Consider the following 14,094-nt stretch of genomic DNA (forward strand, 5'->3'; position numbering starts at 1 on the left):
ATAATTGAATTGTCATTTATCATTATTACATTCGAATATATCAGTACCCTTAATAATACGTTCCCACTGAATTGGTATTGCCTTACTAATACACAAAAATACTCTTTTAAGCGTGGTTCCCACTAGCGACGCAACACAAGGACGTAACGCAACGCAAGTAAATTGACCAATGACAAGCGATGGCTTATTCGCTTGTGATTGCTAACTGTCTATAACTTCGCTTGTCATTGGTTAAAACGCTTGCGTTGCGTTTACGTCCTTGCGTTACGTTCTAGTGGGAACCAAGCTTAACTGTCTATAACTTCGCTTGTCATTGGCTAAAACGCTTGCGTTGCGTTTACGTCCTTGCGTTACGTTCTGGTGGGAACCAAGCTTTAACCAGTTTGTTTGACTAGTATTGCGTTTGATGTTTAAAAAAAATTTGTCGAATAATGCCACTGGCAGTCCAAATGCTTGTAGAAAAGCGGTTTCCCCACAGCTGCTCATTCATTATAGCATTATAATTTTGCTGGGTTTTTTTTCTTTCTTTTTTTAAATGTATTATAATCTATGTAAGCTTTTATCATATTTTTGTAAAACATTGAAATATTATATGAATTAACATCAATAGGCCCCTAATACTATAACATGACATATTAAGTAACACATTAACATCACATATTGTTTTAATATAATACATTGGAATGCTTTTCCATTTAGCACCATCATCATTCATAATTCTTTTTAACCAGCCACACATGAGTGCGCTAACATGAAGAGCATTTTAATGCCTCCATTTCATCATCACAAATTAGCGTTTTTCTTTTTATCTTTTCCCTTTTATTATTCCATATTATATATTATGTTTATGTTATGGTATCTGTAATATATTCATATTAGCAATTTAACGACTGGATTAGAGACTAATAAAGGAGTTCTACAAGATGGCTGAACATTAGCACATGATCTGATTTCTTAGTGAAATACTTAGTGTTATCATTTATTCCCAGAGCAATATACTGTATAACAGTATCAAGAGAAATTATATAAAGTTGATTTAAAAGGCTTCTGATGGAAAATTTTACAATTTTATAACATGTGTAAACATTTAAAAAAATCAGTTTTGATAGATATTCCATTTCATATAAAAGTACTCTTTAAACAAAGAAATGGTTGTTGCATTTGTTATGACGTTCTAAACAATTCAATGTTTCAATCATGGAAAGCACAAAAGAAATGGGCAGAGAATAAATTTGTATTCAATAACGAACAATGGAAAACAATCTACCTTGCTCTACATACGTGTACAATGAATATTGTTTTAATATATTTTCAATATAAAATTTGAAATAGAATAATTGCAACAAATGAACAATTATTTAAAATGAATATAAAAGAAACTTCAATGTGCTCATTTGGAGATGGTCAAATCGAAAGCATTCAGCATTCGTTCTGTAATTGTCCAATAGTAAAAAGGATATGGAACCTCCTCCAGAAAAACATTAAAAAAAAAACTGGAGTGCAATTTATTTTTAGTAAAGAAAGCATAATTTTCGGATACCAAGATGCGCATCATTTTTTTTAACTTAAAAGCCATTAATGCAATTATTCTAATTGTAAAATCATTTATTTATAAATGTAAACCAGTAAAATGTAAGCCAAGTAGCAAAATGGTTATGAACGAGTTAAAAAGGTTTTATGAAACGGAAACATTTGGAGATGGTCAAATCGAAACCATTAAGCACTTGTTCTGTAATTGTCCAATTTAAAATCCATTAATGCAATTATTCTAATAGTAAAGTCATGTATTTACAAATGTTAAATGTAAGCCAACTATCAAAGGAAAAAATTTATTTATCATCAGAATTTTAAGGACAGTATTTTTACTACAAAATGGATACAATTAGAAACATGGATAAATCAAATATGAAATTGTTAAAGATTAGAATAATTTTTATGAACCTTTATTTATTTAATTTATAAGGAGATGGATATCTATGTTGTTTTGTTTATTTTGAATTTTAATGTTATTATGTTTTCCTTTGTAATGTCTTATATGATGAAATTTAAAAAAAATGTTTTTACTTTTGTATATTTTGAAACATCAGTAATATTTGCAGCATGTTAATTTAGATAGTGCCAGACTTTTCAGGATTACCTATTTACATAAAATGTAGAGATTTCTAGTATTTCATTGTTTCTAGTCTTTTCTAGTTCTATTAACATCCCAGTTTTTTCTGGTACATTCTTCTTTATTGTACCTTACGTATATTCCTAACATTTATATTGAGTGTTTTACCCAATTTAATTCTGAAGGCCTTCCAGTTACCAATCGAAAAAGCATTGTTTAAAAAAAAATTCCAGATACATAACAGAAAAGTTCAATTATAACTGTTGTCGTTACCAACATACAAGACAGTATCATCAGCTAATTGGCTTATTCTAGCTTCAAGGTTGTTTTAAATATTCGGAAGTTTAATACCCTTATAATTTTTATTTCTTATTCTAGTTGCCATTACCTCAAACAACTAAAATAAATAACAGAGCAGAGGTCAACCTTATCTAATAACTCTTTCCATTTTAACATTTTTCGGAACCCATCCATTGTTAAGTGTGACACATTCAACGCGTCATCACATACGCCATACTTCTATCTACCTCGTGGGTCAATAGACAAGTCTCGCAAATCGCGAACATTTCTAGTAAACACACTTTATAAATAAATCGTAAAAAATATAAATGTTGCATTTGTTTTATTGTTTCTTTTGCCTATCTGCATATTGAAGTGTTTCTTCAAAATACCAGACTAAACATTTTGGCAAATTTAAGCCTAATACAGGTAAAATTAGCAATAGAAGTGGTACCTATCTCTTGTATGTTAATAACAGTAAAAACTCATGAGGTAGATTTTACCATGCACTTGTGACGTCACAGCAATTTACGGCGACGGCAGTACGGCGAGCGCGCGGCCAAATCGTAAATCTCGCGATTGTTCTAAAATCATATGATGTGCATCCCTAATTCGTTGTTAAAATATGGTTCTCGATATCAAGTTGTTCTTTAAGATAGAGTGAACTTACTGCAGTGAATTTAAAGCTTGGTTCCCGCTAGGACGCAACGCAAGCGAGTTGACCAATGACAAGCGACAGTTTGAACAATCCATCACTTGTGATTGGCCAAATACTTACTTCCAACTTCAGTAACTGCAGCGTGCAGTGACTTAAATGTGGGATTGGAACGATAAGAGATATATTGATTGAAGTTATGGTCTCTGGGTATACTCTAGTAGCTAGATCAACTTTCGTATGCACTTTGAGGTCCAGAGAATTTGACTTCAGAAATTGGTTTAGGGTGGTCAAACAATCATTTTTGGCTTGGTTACACATTTTGAAAATGTGGCGAAAGGTCAAAAGGTCAGGGTCAAAGGTTATAAAATCAAACACCATTATGTCCTTAAATCTCGACAACCACTGGTCACAGCGAGGTAATTTTGGTCTTAAATTAATCAGAAGGTATACATTTATATTCAGTCTAATGAAACATTTTAGTCGAAAATGACCGGAAATGCCATTTCTGACCTTTGACCCATAAACCAGGGCATGTCTGTATCTCCGTAACTATTGGCCGTAGTGACTTGAATTTGGGCTCAAATTGTTCGAAATATACATTTAGTTATTTGTTACACATTTTGAACAATGTTACAAAAGGTCAAGGCCAGGGGTTATATGAATAAACACAAATAGGTATTTGTATCTCGGCAACCACTGGTCACAGCGAGTAAATTTTGGTCTCAAAATGTTCAGAAGGTATACATTCATATTCATTTCATTTTTTCATTTTCATTTCTTTATTCGACAACAAGCGGTCCAGGGATTGCGACAGCAACAGAGCACCATAACACATTTGTGTCCGCAATCCCTGTAACATACAACTTAATACAAGTTAAAAATGAATATAAAATATACAGAATATATAAAAAAATTAATTAATTTGTATTACTGTGTTACACAATTTAAAATACTCCTATACAATTAAAATAAATTTAGCGTTGATCAAGCAGATATTTTTTCAATTTCGACAGGAAATTTTTCAAAGGAAGAGTAACTGCTTGATCTTTGATTATGGAGGGTAGTGATGACCATATAACAGGAAAATTGTTGATAGACGAATATTTTAAAGTATCGGTACGTGCAAAAGGGTGGACAAATGTGAGTAATTCAGGATGGCGTTGATTGATATGGATATTGTTATTTACAGTACTACAAAAAGTTACATTATAAAAACAACGAAATATAAAGGAAATTAAAATCATTAAACGTCTATCACGTAAGGATAACCAACCCAAAGTTATTAAACGTTCGTCGTATGATATAGGTCCGCAGTGGGGTCCCAGAATACGTCTAGAGGCCCGTCGCTGAACCTGTTCGAGGCGTTTTATGTGTCCTCCATTTCTGGGGCCCCACGCCGGCAAACCATACTCTAGAATAGGTAGCACCAAAGTTTTGTACAGACACGAAATCGCGTCTGGAGAGCAATTTCCGGCTACAGAAAAAATAAAACCTAACATTCGATTAGCTTTAGATATTAGATTATCGATTTGAACATTCCAATTCAGTTTAGAATCGATATGTACTCCTAAATGTTTATGGCTATCAACCACCGCAATTGTCTCACCATTAAGAAAGTACAACGGCTTAACAAAGTTACGCTTTCTGGTGATATGCATTAATTTAGTTTTGTTGACATTGAATTTCATTTGATTCTTATCAGCCCAATTAGATAAAATATTTATATCATTTTGCAAATTAACAATATCGTTGGCATTTTGTCTGTGTCTATATAGTATTATATCATCTGCAAAAAGAAAACATTCAGAAGAAACATTATGATTAACATCGTTCACAAACATATTGAATAAAATTGGACCAAGACAACTGCCCTGAGGTATACCCGATGTGACTGGAAGTACGGAAGAAGTAGCCCCCCTGAAACAAACTTTCTGATTCCTGTCAGTCAAGTATGAAGATATCCATTTCCAGATATTACCTTGAATATTAAAATTTACAGCAATTTTTGTTAATAAGATGTCGAAGGGCATTTTATCAAATGCTTTGCTCATGTCTAAAAACAGAGTATCAATAATTGCTGGCTCACGTTTGTCAAGAATTTTTGACCAGTGATAGGTAACATTATTGAGTTGAGTTACGCAAGATTTATGTTTGACAAAACCATGTTGATTAGGGTTAAGTAAACCGTTGTCATACGTAAAGTTATTAATGTTATTTACGATAATCTTCTCTAAAATTTTACACACCAATGAGGAAAGGGCCACTGGTCTATAATTAGTTATCGCTGCCTTATCGCCAGATTTATGAACTGGAATAGTATTTACACATTTCCAATCATTGGGCACAGTACCAGTATTAAGAGAAGTACGATACAGCAACCAAAGGGGATAGGCAATTGAATGCGATATCGGCTTGAGTAATTTGACTGATATTAAGTCTGGTCCAGGAGCGGAATTAGACCGAAATGTAGATATGGTGTCAATTATATCATTCGGACTAAATGAAATATCAGCAAGTACAGGGATTTTAAGAGAACAGGGGGGAGGTTCGTATATTCAGTCTAATGAAACATTTTAGTAAAAAATGACCGGAAATGACATTTCTGACCTTTGACATACATACCAGGGCATCTTCTTATCTCTGTAAGTACAGGTCGTAGAAACTTAAATTTAGTATCAAATTGTTAGAAATACACATATTTACATTCATTCTAACAGAAAATTTGGATAAAAGATGATCAGAAATACTATTAATTACTAATCTTTTAAATGAAAAACATATCTACCTAACTTATCATTAGACAGTAATGTTATGCAATAATTGATGCTTAATGATTTCATTATACTGTAGGAATTAAAACAAATCCTTTACTGTTTGTAATAATTGTACTTTTGCTTATAATAATGCTAGAAAGTATTGTTGACCCCCGAACGTTCAAACATTTTGAGAATGCTAGAAGTAATTTACTGTAGTTACCCGAATAAAATCCTCTGGCATTTATTTATTCAGGGAAGGTGTTTATTTTGTTGGGTGTAATAATGGTAACATGTATAATCAAATAAATACACCCCAGATATATATATAAAAAAAATATATATATATAATAAGAATAATAACGGGATTAAACCTCATTCTATCCTGGAGGAAGTACAATCATGTAATAAAAGGTATCGGAGACCACAATAATAAACCAAGTCATTGTCATTATTACGTAACACTGTTGCATAATAGTTTTGAATGTCAACGACAAAACTTATACATACACGTCTGTTCCCAGTGTAGATAATAAAACAATATATATTTCTGGAGATTTATTATCAATACCACTAGAAACTTTGACATGTTTTAGGTACTGAATGCATTGACAATAAAAGCATCAGAAGTTTATCATGATAAAATCATACTACAACACTGTACTACAGTACACAAGGGTGTTTTCAGGAAAGCTGGACATATTGTACAATAGTAATAAAACTATGTATTGGCATTTAAAACTATGCAAAAGATTGTTGTCAAATTGTAGTTACAAACAAATAGATGATAGAATGAAGATCCATTATGAGTGCAATCGTGTCAGGATAATGATGTGTCATTGTTTTATATCATTATACTGGCACCTGGAGGAGAAGATCCATTTAATGGAATCTATCACTTTTATTTTAAAAGACAGAAACATTTCGTTAAAAAGCATAAAGAGGAAAACGAATCATGTAAAGTACCTTTTATCAGTTGAGAAACGAAATACAATTATTAAAATTAGAGTATTCCTTCAAATAAACGCCACCATTCCCTCCAATAGAACACCATGTGGAATAAACGCCCCGCCACATGCATTTACAGAATAATTGTATGTCGTCAACACATTTCATTAACTACCATAATCTACAATTTACCAAGCATTTTGACATAATTTTATCACTTTTTGATATTAATTGTGCAGTATTTTTTTACATCTAGGTGGTATTTATTTGATTATACATGTTACCATATTATACCCCAAATAAAGATGCCTCCTTTCCCCCTAAAAACCCTTTTGAACAATAAATGCCTGGAGCGTTTAATCGGATACATATGGCAAGTTACTTCTAGCATTCTGAAAAGAACTGTTGAGCTTAACGTTTCTATCAAAATGTCCTTGGGGACAGCAATAACTTGAAATTAAAACAATTTAAAGTATCAGTTATTGCATAACATTACTGTCTATAGGATAAGTTGTGTAGATATGTTTTTTGTTTGAAACATTAGTAATAGTATTTCTGTTCATCTTTTAACCACATTTTCTATTACAATGAATGTAAATATGTATATTTCGAACAATTTGATACCAAATTTAAGTTTCTACGACCTGTACTTACAGAGATATGAAGATGCCCTGGTATGTGGGTCAAAGGTCAGAAATGGCATTTCTGATCATTTTTGACTAAAATGCCCCATTAGATGGAATATAAATGCATGCCTTCTGAACATTTTGAGACCAAAATTGTCTTGCTGCGACCAGTGGTTGCCGAGATACAAGTACCTTTTTTTATTTGTTCAAATAACCCTTGACCTTGACCCTTTGACCTTTTGTAACATTTTTCAAAATGTGTAACAAATAACTAAATGTATATTTCGAACAATTTGAGCCCAAATTCAAGTCACTACGGCCAATAGTTACGGAGATACAGAAATGCCCTGGTTTATGGGTCAAAGGTCAGAAATGGCATTTCCGGTCATTTTCGACTAAAATGTTTCATTAGACTGAATATAAATATATACCTTCTGATTAATTTAAGACCAAAATTACCTCGCTGTGACCAGTGGTTGTCGAGGTTTAAGGACATAATGGTGTTTGATTTTATAACCTTTGACCCTGACCTTTTGACCTTTCGCCACATTTTCAAAATGTGTAACCAAGCCAAAAATGATTGTTTACCACCCTAAACCAATTTCTGAAGTCAAATTCTCTGGACCTCAAAGTGCATACGAAAGTTGATCTAGCTACTAGAGTAGTAGTGATTATGATGATATCATGCAAATTAATATAACTGATCAACTGCTGAGAATAAGTTACAATTTTTCGATATTCGTTGAAATTTGTTTGTGTTTTACACAGGACACAACTGCTGACCTGTAGTAAGAGAAACAAATCAGAATAGAATTTCCAGAGTTTATAAAATAAGAACTGACATCAATAAATCAAGAAAATCGTAGATAGTAGGTACAAACGTCGGTATATTTGTTTATCGTTTTTTCAGATATATTATTGATCCTTTTTGCGACACCATAATTTAATTAACTGTAGGCCTACATATTTCTTATTTAGACCTGAAGAAATTTCGAAAATGAGCTTTCTAGTCACCGTGGATAAAATTCAACAAGTGTTGATGGTGCTCTGTGTTGCAAGTTTGAGTATTGTGGGTACTGGCGGAAACATGTTCACCATTTTCACTATCCTCACTAAGAAATCACTAAGGATGAAAACTGTCAACTATTTTATAATTAATCTAGCAGTAAGTGACCTACTAACCACTGGTGTATTATGCCCAGGGTGGGTTGCTTCTTTAATTTATAAACGATGTGTATTTTCTGATCTTTCCTGTACCATAAATGGCATCATGTTATCTATTGCAACAATTTCATCTATTTATACATTTGTATTAATATCATTTAGTCGATTTCTATGTTATTTACAAAAATGTCTACGGGAAAATATTTAAAAGTGTTACAAGTATTTTCATGTGTGTGTTTACATGGATATTATCTATAACTTTAATATTTATATCTAATTCAAATAATGTTAATATAGAGTTTCACAAAGGCATGCTAATGTGTGCATATCCTAGTGGATCCGGAAGCAAGATTCCGGTTCTAAGTAGCATGACATTATGTTGTTTCATTGCAAGTTGTGTGTTCTACGGATTACTTTTTAGACATGTTCGTAAAAACCGCATACAAGACTTGACAACCAAGAAAAATCCTGACATTTCTATGTTTAAAACATTTTTCATTTTGTTTGTTATGTTCTGTTTGACATATATACCTTGTTCAATCATGAAACTCAAAGAGGTTAATGACGAATCCTTATCGTACCTTTGGCAAGCCGCTATGTTGATATTAGTATCAAATTCTTGCATGAATCCTTTCGTATATGGTTGGCGAAACAAAATAATAAGACAGTCATTCCTGAAATTAGTTCAGTGTCAGAATACCGTACATGAATCCCCCACAACGTAACAATCACCCACAACGTAACAGTCAACCACTGACGTAAGATTAACCACTGACGTAACAATTTCATCAACCACAATACTTTATTAACACAATTTAAGCACTAACGTACCAACATATAATATACTAGCAGTTATACCCGCCCCAGGGCGGGTTTCAAAATTAGTTTACAGCCTTCTCAGTACATAACACCCGACGCCAGTATATGCCTATACTCACCAACCTCCACCCTCTTTTCAATACCACCCCATACTCTTTCTTAAAAACAAATTATTCCCAGTGATGGACAAATTCAATTCAACCTAAGCTTCAAATTGAGAGGAGTATACCATAGCTATGATGGGTCTAATAATGGTTGAAGTACGTTGTAAATTGTGTAAATGAATAGGTGTCATATTGGCTGATAATTAAAATATCTAACTTAGATACTGCGGCCCCCCATAGCTATGATGGGTCTAATAATGGTTGAAGTACGTTGTAAATTGTGTAAATGAATAGGTGTCATATTGGCTGATAATTAAAACCCATAATCCCTCAGTGGCAGTTGTCAAATGTAGTTTAAAACATTCGAAATACAGTTTCGGTCATTGTGATAGGCATACATCCCCACCCCAAACTCCCATCCGCTTCCTACTACAATCCTGGTGTAAGCTAAATCCCCACTATCCCCTGAACCCTATCTCCCAACCCCACTCTCCCACAATTGACGTTTTTTCCTTGGAGGCATGGTAACAGTAAACAACGTGTGTATGTTCCTCCAGCCTTCTTTCTCCTTTCACCACCCCAGCCACCATCAACAAACCAAATTTAGTAACTTTTCCTAGTACAATTCAATAGGCTACTTCATTACGCTAGTATTTTCGCTCCTCCTCTCCCTACTATACTACACCCCAGTACAAATTATGTTATTATCACTCCCAACCCATAATCCCTCAGTGGCAGTTTTCAAATGTAGTTTAAAACATTCCAAATACAGTTTCGGTCATGGTGATAGGCCTACATCCCCACCCCAAAGTCCCATCTGCTTCCCATGGATGATTAAATACTTTAACATTTTCCAACCACAATTCTGGTGTAAGAAAAATCCCCTGAACCCAAACCCTATCTCCCAACCCCACTCTCCCACAATTGACGTTTTTTTCTTGGAGGATTGGTGATGTAGTTGAACAGTAAACATCATGTGTATGTTCACACAGGTATGGATGTCTGTAATGAGACAATCCAAGAGACCGATACATAGCTGGATATGGTTAAAGTACTTTGCTAAATGTGTAATTGAATAGGTGTCATATTGGTTAATGAATAAAATATGTATATATATATCTATATTTCCCCAAACGCCTTGCTGAGGATAATTCAAAACTTTTGTAGTATATATTGTACAATTCGATAGCCTACAACCCCGAGCCGTAGCAAAAATGTGACATCACAAACCACCACACCCACCTCCCCCCACCCTCCCACAAAAACCCCAGGAGTCGGGGGAATTTTTTTAAATGTAGTTTAAAACCTTCCGGGTACAATTGCCATCATTTTGATACCCCATACGTATGGTTACGTGCAGAAACAGAAATTTGTATAACGAACAAACATCGAAAGTGGGGGTTTTGACCACATTTTGGTCCCTAACTTGAATCCTAGGTGGCGGATGATGTTGAAATATAGCTTAGAACATTCCCGGTACAATTGCGGTCATTTTGATACCCCATATGTAAGATTATGTGCAGTAACAAAATTTTGTATAACGAACAAACAGACAAACAGACAAACTCTCTCACTTATAATATAGATAAACACAATAGGCATAGAAATTATTTCTAAACCGCCCGGTGTGATATACTCGAAATTTAATTAATTAATTTGGAATGATGCAAAAAGCTAAATCAAAACGATAAAGTAAAACAGCCAGAAAAAATAGCAGAGCTTTCGGGCAACAGTCTATGTCTTGTCAGATATTTTAAAATAAAAATGTGGTCATAATGTCAGCATTCATTTTTTACAACCGTAGAATGGGCTTTTATTTTCCACGAATTTGAATTTGTGTCACAACGTTATTGATATTGAGAGCTTCATGTCTATGAATATCTGTCTGGCTGTCTGTCCATCATTCTGTTATAATGTTAAACCTTTCGATCTACTGTATTTAATATATGAAGATTTATGTCTATAGTAATAATTGTCGATAGATACGTTGTCGTTGTCATTAATCAAAATAATATACTATTTAGTATATATTTAATATAAGTTGCAGAAATTGTAATAAAATATTGTTACTTCACAACAATTGTATCAGTAGATAAAAGTGGCCAAAAGTATTCAAAATTGCGTGTATTTAATTGCTTGATGTTTGGTATTATACTTATTACACTAAAAATGTGGGTTACAGAAAGTTTTTTAATCCATTTAAATTACAAATAAATATGGTAATAAGCACAAAGAAAAATAAACATGTGTAAAAGTGATAATTACCGATTACACAAAATAAGTATTAAAAAAAATAATAAAAATAAGATATACTGTGTATAATTATCATATTGCGTATAGAGTACTTTTCACCATAACGTTTAAAAAAAAGGTTTCGTCCGGGCTCGAACCAGGTACCTTCTGCGTGTTAAGCAAACGTGATAACCACTACGCCAAGAATCCGCATATAACCATATAACTACATAACGCTGTAGTACTTTTATTAATTAATTAATTAAACAAATTAATTAACAAAAAATTAAAAATCCGGCTCTAGACTCGGGTACCCCGAGTAAAAAGCACGAATGTGCGATACTCGGGGTGCAGCAAAAGAAGCTGTAATGACGTCATAAGACGGGATGTGACGTCACATACACATCAATAACCTACCAAATACGGCTATATGGTACCATCTTCGAGACGTCATATGGCTGCATCCGGATTGAAATCTAAAAATCCGGCTCTATAGATTTGAGGACATGTCCCTGTAGTATATTCATGCTAAATCCCAGCTCAATACTACAACTAATAAGGGAGGAGTAGTACTTTAACAAGCACGAATGTGCAATACTCGGGGTACAGCGAAAGAAGCTGTATACAGACGTATACAGTTAGAAAGTTAAAGAAAAATAGGTTTCGCCAGGGCTCGAACCGGGACCTTCTGCGTGTTAAGCAGACTTGACAACCACTACACTACGAAACCTCTTACATTAAAATTGTGGGTTACAGAAAGTTTTTTAATCCATTTAAATTACAAATAAATGGTAATAAGCACAAAGCAAAATAAACATGTGTAAAAGTGATAATTACCGATTACACAAAATAAGTATTTAAAAAAATAATAATAAGATATACTGTGTATAATTATCATATTGCGTATACAGTACTTTTCACCATAAAGTTTAAAAAAAAAGGTTTAGCCCGGGCTCGAACCAGGTACCTTCTGCGTATTGAGCAAACGTGATAACCACTACGCCAAGAAGCCGCATATAACTACATAACGCTGTGGTGTGTGTCACACATTGTGGCTTCTTAATTAAACAAATTAATTAACAAAAAAGCACGAATGTGCAATACTCGGGGTACAGCGAAAGAAGCTGTATACAGACGTATACAGTTATTTCACCATAAAGTAAAAGAAATCCGAGGTTTCGCCAGGGCTCAAACCGGGACCTTCTGCGTGTTAAGCAGACTTGACAACCACTACACTACGAAAATCACTTACACTAAAAATGTGGGTTACAGAAAGTTTTTTAATCCATTTAAATTACAAATAAATATGGTAATAAGCACAAAGAAAAATAAACATGTGTAAAAGTGATAATTACCGATTACACAAAATAAGTATATAAAAAAATAATAAAAATAAGATATACTGTGTATAATTATCATATTGCGTATAGAGTACTTTTCACCATAACGTTTAAAAAAAAGGTTTCGTCCGGGCTCGAACCAGGTACCTTCTGCGTGTTAAGCAAACGTGATAACCTCTACGCCAAGAATCCGCATATAACCATATAACTACATAACGCTGTGGTGTGTGTCAAACATTGTGGATTCTTAATTAAACAAATTAATTAACAAAAAATTAAAAATCCGGCTCTATAGCTTTGAGGACATGTCCCTGTAGTATGTTCATGCCAAATCCCAGCTCAATACTACAACGAATAAGGGAGGAGTAGTACTTTAAAAATCGCACTTTTTACTCAATAGTGTCCAGATGGAGGAAGAAGAGGAGAAAATGAGTAAGTCCTAGACTCGGGTACCCCGAGTAAAAATCGCACTTTTTACTCAATAGTGTCCAGATGGAGGAGAAGGAGAAAATGAGTAAGTACTAGACTCGGGTACCCCGAGTAAAAAGCACGAATGTGCGATACTCGGGGTGCAGCAAAAGAAGCTGTAATGACGTCATAAGACGGGATGTGACGTCACATAAACATCAATAACCTACCAAATACGGCTATATGGTACCATCTTCGAGACGTCATATGGCTGCATCCGGATTGAAATCTAAAAATCCGGCTCTATAGATTTGAGGACATGTCCCTGTAGTATATTCATGCTAAATTCCAGCTCAATACTACAACTAATAAGGGAGGAGTAGTACTTTAAAAATCGCACTTTTTACTCAATAGTGTCCAGGTGGAGGAGAAGGAGAAAATGAGTAAGTACTAGACTCGGGTACCCCGAGTAAAAACTTTGTGTAACCCACATTTTTAGTGCAAGAGGTTTCGTAGTGTAGTGGTTGTCAAGTCTGCTTAACAACACGCAGAAGGTCCCGGTTGTTCGAGCCCTGGCGCAACCTATTTTTCTTTAACTTTATGGTGAAATATACTGTATACGTAATATGATATAGAGTATATCTCGTTTTATT

At 33.8% G+C, this 14,094-nt stretch overlaps 1 protein-coding gene across 1 annotated transcript in view; it reads right to left on the reverse strand.

Annotated features, from left to right (window-relative positions):
• Positions 1–14,094, reverse strand: part of LOC140051134 (nucleoporin NDC1-like) — a 34,692-nt gene that overhangs the window by 201 nt on the left and 20,397 nt on the right. The gene's annotated exons all lie outside the window — the stretch shown is intronic.

Source organism: Antedon mediterranea, chromosome 6 (genome assembly GCF_964355755.1).
Source record: "Antedon mediterranea chromosome 6, ecAntMedi1.1, whole genome shotgun sequence".
In the NCBI taxonomy this organism is placed as follows: domain Eukaryota; kingdom Metazoa; phylum Echinodermata; class Crinoidea; order Comatulida; family Antedonidae; genus Antedon; species Antedon mediterranea.